Source organism: Lolium perenne, chromosome 3, assembly GCF_019359855.2.
Source record: "Lolium perenne isolate Kyuss_39 chromosome 3, Kyuss_2.0, whole genome shotgun sequence".
NCBI classification, from domain to species: domain Eukaryota; kingdom Viridiplantae; phylum Streptophyta; class Magnoliopsida; order Poales; family Poaceae; genus Lolium; species Lolium perenne.
The window spans coordinates 125,840,592-125,849,337 of NC_067246.2; the positions used below are offsets into that span (position 1 = coordinate 125,840,592).

The 8,746-nt window shown below is 39.0% G+C and overlaps 1 long non-coding RNA gene across 1 annotated transcript; it reads left to right on the plus strand.

Moving 5' to 3' along the window:
* The first annotated feature begins 6,575 nt into the window (after nucleotides 1–6,575).
* On the plus strand, nucleotides 6,576–7,302 carry LOC139837575 (uncharacterized). Its single transcript, XR_011754105.1, has 2 exons — nucleotides 6,576–6,852; nucleotides 6,951–7,302. It is a non-coding gene; the product is annotated as an uncharacterized lncRNA (long non-coding RNA).
* The last annotated feature ends 1,444 nt before the right edge of the window (nucleotides 7,303–8,746 follow it).

The window sequence follows — 8,746 nt, forward strand, 5'->3', positions numbered from 1 at the left end:
CTTATTTGAACAATACAAGGATTAACCCAAGATTCTACAAACACTTTGGTTATGTATTAGAAAATTTAATATGGGTTCTATAACATTGGTTTGATTGTTATTTTTGGGGATTTGAATTTCAAATATCCATATGGGCATGAATTTGAATATTATCTTGAAGAATGTTAAATTGTTTTACATATGATAGTTTTCTTACTTAGTGATATATAGAATTTTTGTTGGTATTACTTGGCAAGAAACATTCTCAAGGTAATACTTATTAATGAATTTTAATAAGGGAGTGTCTTAATGACATGAGTTCATGTGCTCAAATATGTCTAAGGACTTGACCTCTTATTTGGGAATGTTGTCACTTGCACATAATTTTATGTGAGCACTTGCTAGGTAAGGTTTTGTAGTTTTTATTATTATTACCATGTTTCAAAGGTAGCTCTAGGATTATATTTAAATAGCACCTTGAAGTATTTAGAGTAGGTATTACTCTCCTCATAGTTGGTTCTTGGTTATTAAGTCAAATGGTTGACATGAGTGGTTATTCACCTCACATGGGCTTTTAGTTATGGAGCTTAGCATTAGATGTTTCTTATGTTTTATAATTGAAACATTGGATTTAATTAATGAACCATTAGGGTTCTAATGATATTTACCTAATGGCAATTGGTTTGAATCTCAATTGTGGCATGGGTTTATATTATGATAGCCATAGTGATACATAAACTAAGGTTGGGATTTAATTATAGGTTGTAGAGATGAGGGGACACCATATTGCATTTGTTAGGGTTTAGTCTCCCCTAACCATGGTAATATGGTTACTTGCTTCATATCTTATGTGCTTCTCTAATCACTAAGGATTTGAGAATGGGCTCTATCTTATTCCATTGGACTTCTATTAGAATCCTTAATTCATCATTGAAGTAACTAAATTGGTTATAGTTCTTTTTATAGTTAACTTTGGTCATATGGATGTATGGTTTCTCACCATACAAAGTATAGAGTTTAACTCTATAGTTTTCTTAGGTTCCTAAATCTATGGAATATAGACATGGTAGGATTCTACTTATGACCACTAAGTGATTCACAAGTTAAGGTTGGAATATAAGCATATGGTTGCTTACTAGTGATCTCCCAGTAATTTCATGTGGGAATGAGATCTACTTATCCTATTAGGGTTTATTCTCTATACCTCAAGTTCTTAGGGTTTATGATCATCTCTTAATTAATAATGATCAAGGTTTGGCTTCCTAAGGATCTCTCATTAAATGGGGTTCTCACTTCCATGATCAAGTATTGTCTTGATCAGCTAAGGTATAGTACTTATACTTTACTTTCTTGGATGGGACTACTATGGTTGCCTCTAAAGTTTATATCCCAGGAGAATGCCTGAGATATTATGTTAGGGTTCTACTCAACAATGATGATATGACCATCTGGTTATAAGAATAGTTCTCTCTCTCAAATCCAGGTGTTGCCTCATCTATTTTTAGTGTAACTCCATAGCTTGAGTTCTCTCTCATAGGAGTGGTTATTCTAGGTTTTATGTTGTACTCACAAGATCTCATTGGATAGTAAAGGGTTAAGTCTTTACCTAGATGGCTTAGTTGAATTAGTCTCTACTTTACTTCACCCATTCATGGATATAGTCTTGTTCCATTTGATATTAGGTTATCTCTCCCCTCCAAGGTGAAATGGTTTACAACCTAATACTTTAGTTCAAGATTTGTTCTTGGTTCTTTAATAGGTAAAGCTAAAATTAGTATGATTGGTCTCTCTCTCTAGGAATGTCTTGAATAATATCATAGGTTCACTCTTAAAGATAATGATTTGAATACTTGGATGTATATCCAAGGTTTAGCTCAAGGTTTGTTATTGCTTCTCTAATAATTGTTATAGAACTCTCACCTCTCTAGGTTTGATGTATAATAATATGTAGTAGAGTGGAATATATATTTCTAGAGATTATCTCCTTGTCTTGTTTCCAAGACTGAAGTGAAATGGTTACCATGAGGTTCATGGTAGGATCAAGGATTGGTTTAGGACATGGAAAAGTTAAGTTAAGAATAGTTTCTCCAGTTATTGTTACTTGATTTCCAATTAGATGTATGTTCATATGTTATGGTAAGGATTACCTTATTATGATCTGTTATGAGATCAAGCAATTGATCATTGATTCAAGTGTTGTTGTGTTGATTATTAGTTCCATTTGATCTAACCCCTTAGATCAAATCATATCTATCCAAAACAAAGTTTTGGCAAAGTCACATTGAGGTTTATAGCGCTTGACTTGATGAGCTACTTCAATTCCACCAAGGTCAAGTGAAACTTCAGTTACTGTGACTGTTTTACTTTAAAGCGCGAAAATTCCCTAGATTTTCTATGCATGAATGCAATGCACACATCTGTTTCCTCTCTTTTTGTAACCCCAATACCTGGGATATTACAGAGGCTATGATGATCTTATGTAACAGAGTCAATGTTGTAATTCTATAGACATGCCTTGGACCCGCATATGTTTCTGTTGTACCACTCTGAGCGATATAATACTAGTGGAACGGTGTTTCATTGGTGTTATATCATACTTGCATACTACACCATGCAGTGGTATGCCGGGTCACCATAGTTGGTATCAGAGCAAATGCTTTGACCCTAGGATTAAAACCCTTTAAAGGAGACCTATAGGTTTTGTAGTGTCTACAGGAAGTTGTCCTAAGTAAACCAAATACTTCTTATGACTTGAGATGGATATTCACTTGAGAATAATCCTGACACACTTGAGTCATCCTTTATATCTATCTTTCCTAAGTAAAGTTAGTTAGCTAATCCCAAACTTGTAGTACACCATTAAGTCCTTAAAACAGTAGATGAGTAGATCACAGTTGGCATACAATACATTGTAGTCCAAAGAGAGGATACAACCATAAGGAAGCTATCCTATTGGAAAATGTGTACCAACATATGTTATGATCAAGTAAGAGATATCCAGACCTGTAATAGGAGTAATATCAAGTGATGAAGATAATTAAGATATCCTAATAGAAAATGTAGACCAAGTTAAGTAATGAGTAAGTAAATTATCCAAACTTGTAAAACAACTGATAGTAAGTGATAAAAACAAGTGATATGAGGTAGTATAGACCATGACGAGTCAATCATGGGAAATAAGGAAGGGTGATAGGAATAATATATGTCTACTTACATGGTAGAGTTACTAATCATATATGATTCACTTGAGAGTCATTATGTGATGGACTAGAACATTTTAAGTATACAGGAGGAGTACAATAAGAAGCCAGATGTTAAACAATAGTGTAAGAATTATGTTCCAAAACCATGGGAAGTGTGCCAAGCACATCATGACCACAGGTTTATAATAGAAACACTTGAAAGTATAGGAGCTATAATCCAATAGTCATGTGTTTAAAAGTAGCCAGGTTAGAACCAAAAGACATACCATGTGAAATAGTCCTTAACAAAATAGAAGTTAAGTAAATACTTCCAAAGAACTTTAGGTCAACCACAACTATTCTAGACCACTTTGTTTCAAGTTTATCTCATTGCAAATGTGCAATTTCTATCCTTAAAGGAAGCTGTGCTACTCGGCCAGCCAGAGCACCCAAAGGGGCAAACGCTCGTTGGCCGTTGGATGCAATTACATGGTACAGATTTTACTCCCGCTTTTCCCCTGAACCGTTGGTTGAGATAATTACTTTTCTCACTTCTTCCTTCTCTAGATAGTCTATGACAATTGGGACCGAAAGGGTGAGGGGCCGCGAGCAGAGGCAGCGACCCGTAAGTTTTTGTGTCGCTCGTTTTCGTGCCGAGCGGTGAAACCCTAGATCTCACCGTGGCCAATAGCTCCTCCGTTCGCTTCCTCCTCCTCCTCCTCCTCCTTCCCAATCCCCGTCTCCCCTCCTCCCCAATCCACTGCCGACTCTCTCCCCCGCTCCAGCCACACGTGAGGCCGGAGAGGGCACTCCCACGCGCTGGAGGAGCGCATCCCGAGCCTCCGCCCCGACTGCTCTCCGCGAAGCCTCTTTCTCGTTGCGCGGCGGCGGCGATGGAGGCTGCCCAGCTGCCATCTTCGGTGGATGCAGCAGCCTAGCGACATCAGGTACGAGCTCACCTCATCATCACGCGAACTCTCCTCGTCTGAGTCTCACCTCAGCAGCTCTCCTCCACCTCAGATCTGACGGAGAGGCAAAGCCGACGGTGGCATGGAGCGGGTTGTGCTCTTCCTGGTTTGGAGAGGATACGGGAGGAGGAGGGTGCGAGAGGCGCTCCTCTCATTTTCCCTGGATGGGCTGACCTCTTTCCCCAGCGCAGGCAGCGGCGCCCGACGCGGCAGCGTGAGGGATGGACCACACGTCAACGCGGAGCAGCAGCACGCCCTGGATGCGAGCTCATCCGTTTCCTGTGACGCCATGGTGAGCATCTCTCAATCCTTCTTTCCATATGCTAGCTCCTGATATATCTCGATTTGCTTGTACATTAAGATCTTGCGTTTCAACTGTTTGATAAAATGTCTGATCCACTCTTGTTGCTTTATTTTTTTGGCTGCCCGTGAAGCAGCTGCTGGCCAAGTAGGGCAGGGCACTTTTTAGGATGACAGGCTGCTCCTGCAAGAAAACGAGGACAATAGCATCACTCCCACATGTGAGCTCCATACTCATTGCTTGTTAATTTCCTCTAGAAAATGATGAGATGCATATTGTTCCACTTGTCAGATTTCTCTGCAAATCTATGGAGAAGTTGAATATGAAAAGGATTCTGATCAAATACGTGAGGGCTTTTGGTTGCAGCGGATGTTTTATTTTTTTTACCGATTTTCTTTTGCTAAATTGGTTTTCAAACTCATGTTTTTTGTGTGTGATTGTGATACCTGTAGGAATTGGTACTGATATGGATGCTGAAGCACTTAATTACCGTATGTCGAGTGGCTCAAGAGACAGAAGATGTACCTCAAAGAATCTGTCCCAAAAACTGACAGTTGCTTGAAGCATTTTTGGTTCATGACACCTTCATGATAGGACCATTATCTGGTTGAAATATCTGGTAGACTATCAGGTAATCTTGTCCTAGAAAGTTGTTTTTTATACATCGTTAGCATTGAAATTAGACTTGATATTAGATGAAATGGTAGCATGACTGGATGTTTGATGCATACTGAAATTTCAACACCAATTAGTGAGTGCAAGTAGAATTGGGCATGTAGGAAACTGTTTCCCAATTTTTTTTGTCAAGGTTAATAGGTTGGCATAGTAAGTTTTCTTAGATATACAAATGCACTGTTTAGAAACTTCAAGAAATAAGATTCCTAATGCTGATTTTTGTGCTCTTGCAGGTTAAATTACCAATGAGGTTGATGCTATTGTTTCCTGAAATGGTACCATTGGAATGGATCAGCTGCATTGGTAGCGATGACTGCAAAGCTGCGATTTTATCTCCATTTGCTCTAGACTATGTACATCTCTTTGTCCCTGATTTCTTCTTATTTATTTGAACCATTGGTACCATCAGATTTGCCTCCTTACTTGTTTGTGGTTTTATGAGACAGCTTGGGATGATAGGAAGGTGGATAATGCCATCTCCTTCTCCCATGTCGATTTCTTCTTGAGATCATTTTTTTGTTCGTCCGGTTCAGCATAGTTTGAGGGTTCAGTACATCTGGCTTCTCTGAGGGCTGTAGGCAATGTCATTATAACGTTTCCAAATCTCATGGTTATAAATCTGAACTACCTTTAGCCCTTGACGTGCTAGGGCATGCAACTTTATAATGTTGTAGTTGGAAGAACCAAAGGTAAATCTTAAATGTAGGTGTGCAGCATATGGTACATAGTGTATGAAGGCACACATGAAGAAATAATTAAGAATTAGAAGGCCTAGAGGCCCTAGAGTACTCTTATTTGGCAATGTAGGCTACTTCTAACTAGGTCTTACTTCTAATATCTTAGGATTAAAACGAACTGGTTGTACCCATGATTTACTGTTAAGCCAGGCAAATATACAATTTGACACATCAACTTTATAATGCAGTCCTTAGATTGGTCTGAATATTTTTGGAATTTAGAGATCAGTACTTTAGCAAGTATTATTGTATATACATATAGTTCATGAGTTGCAACAGTATGCAAATTATAACAATAGAGCTGGCAAATATGGAAAGTAAGCATCTGATGGAATTATAACAGCATACGTGTGTTTTGTTCAGTCTGTTCAGTCACAGTAATTTAGCTGCCTACCTACTGTATGATCTGCTGCTAGGATCAGTCAGAAATTGTGGCCTGTTGATACAGATATACTAGAATGGCAATGAGTCAGAGTTATGGTCATCTATTTGTAAATGTGAGAGGCTAAACAGTGTTGCTCCCTGATGTGCAAGAGTTATTATCATCAGAAAGAGCTAAACTACTTTGAAAATGAGAAACGAAAGATCCTTCTGGCCGATACTTCCAAATTAGCTAATATTACCAAATAGCATATGTTAGTGCTTAGTTTATTCAGAAAATAATAATGACTTGATGGGGATGCTATTCCCTCTAATTGTTTAGCTTATTATCTGCTTCAGACTTTAATAATTGTTCTTTGCACAGTAGGTTGCTGATTTTTGCTGAACTGTTCAAAATCCTGCTCTGCGCCATGTGTACACTGACTCTCATCCTCTGTTTCCAGGGCACTGTAGTGATCTGAAAGGAAGACTTTATTTCCAAGCTGCGGGTACTGCCAGCTGTGGCCATCGATGCTGGGAGCGGCGATGATGGTGCGGCGGGGCCAAAGGTGCTGCCAGGGACAGAAACATTGCTGCAAGCGACATGCGACAGTGCTGCCAAAGACGGCCAGGGATACTACGAGAGGCAGGTGGGGGTGCTACCAGCGGTGGCCGGTGATGCTAAGAGCATGCTATATTTCTGTGCGTGTGTTGAGTTGTCCGTGTGGGTTCACGCTTTCTCCAGCAGAAAGTACGATTGGGTGGAGGAGTCAAGTGCGGATCAGCTGGCTATGAGAGACTCGATTTTACTGCAGAAGGTGGAGGAATTGGGTTTACGATTTCCTGAAAGACGCCATCCATTAATATAGTGAGATTGTTCCTATTCACAACGAGACCAATGATGGTCAGTTATCTGGGCGTGAAGTTTAGCTGGCTTGTTGAAAATCATTATGACAGTTCTGATGCACCCTGTTGTTCGCTTAGAGCTGGTGTTGATCCATAACAACTGATGTTATATTTAGTGCTAAACGATATGTAATATAAATACATGTTTTTTCTCCTAATGTGCTTATGAAACTGAATGTGCAAACATTTTCTTATTTAGTAATATTTTTCTCTGCCTAGAACTTCTAATTTATGTCCGATGTCAGTTCCATATATTTAGGTGTTTGTGATTTGTTAAACTATGTATTCAATCTTAATATGAACTAATGAGCAATGCAATTAATGCATGTGATTAGTCTGATGGATCTTTCGTGTATTAGTATCTGCCTTTATACAAGGCTTCGTTGAAATAAAATCATGTTATGTGTTCCTTGACATACTATATCAGGTATGATGCAGCCTGGAGACAAGACTTTGCAAGCTTCTGTACATGCCAATAGAGTATGTCAGATCTACTTCTCTAATGTCTAGGATCCACTAGCTTTTCAGGGTTCATGCTACTTGCTGCAGATGGTGTTCCCACGATTGTCTGGCATGGTGGATCCAATCCAATCATCAGTCTGTTTTATGCAACATTGTTACCTGCAGAACGGCACTGATGAACCTTGACTAAATTTCCGTAGACTATGCATATTACCAACGTTGTCGTAATAATATTGTTGTAACTATTACTCAGCTCTGTAATCTTGCTGATTTGATGTGGTTAGTGTAGTAGTAAATCTTGCAGCCACCAACTGATGCTTTTGAGGTTTAACTTTTGCTTCTTTCTTGGGTAGGTTGGTATAAAGGTGAAGAACTTCAAGGCCTTGTTGGTTTGCAAGGTGCTGGTTGTTGATGCGAGCTTATTTGGAGCCTCCAGATTATCCCGGGCATCATCAAAAGGATGGCAGCAATGGAGTAAGTTCTGAATGGCTCTGAATCTTGAATGATTCCACTGGACACTAATTAGCAACATTGCCGTAATAATATTGTTGTAACTATTATTCAGCTCATTATAAAATTGTTGATGGTCCGATGGATTTGCTGCTGTTTTTGCAGCTTTGTCATGGATCTGAGCAAAAAGAAGAGTCCTGGGGAGGTGATTTGTAGGAAGGAGGCGACCAGTACTGGTCAAAACTGTTGTGTTTGGTAGAATAGGTGCCATTGAATGTTACTCCCAGTTGCCTATCATGTAGGCATTTTGAGGTATTATTTTGTGCTATTGATGATAATCCACTGTATTATAATTAATCTGTGTTGTAGAAGCTTTAGCTGATCTGGTTTTGTATCTTTCGAAATAGATTTGAAGAGGTTGCACATGTTCTGTTTCAGGTACTCATAGCATCTACAGAGTGGGCCAATATTCGAAAAGAGCACAAGACTTGAGGATTTGAGCATGCTTGTAGGCTAGAAGCATCACCTTCAGACTTCGTCACTTGTTGACAGTCTAAAATTGACCCTGAACTCATATGGGCACTTGCTAAGCAAGATGTCAAAGACAAGCACCAGCTGAAGGTTCTACCCCAACTTATATAACTATTTTAGTATATTTTGTTAATTTCCATGTAATATGTAAACCATTGAAGTTAGATGTTAATCACACCATGTTTGGCATGCATA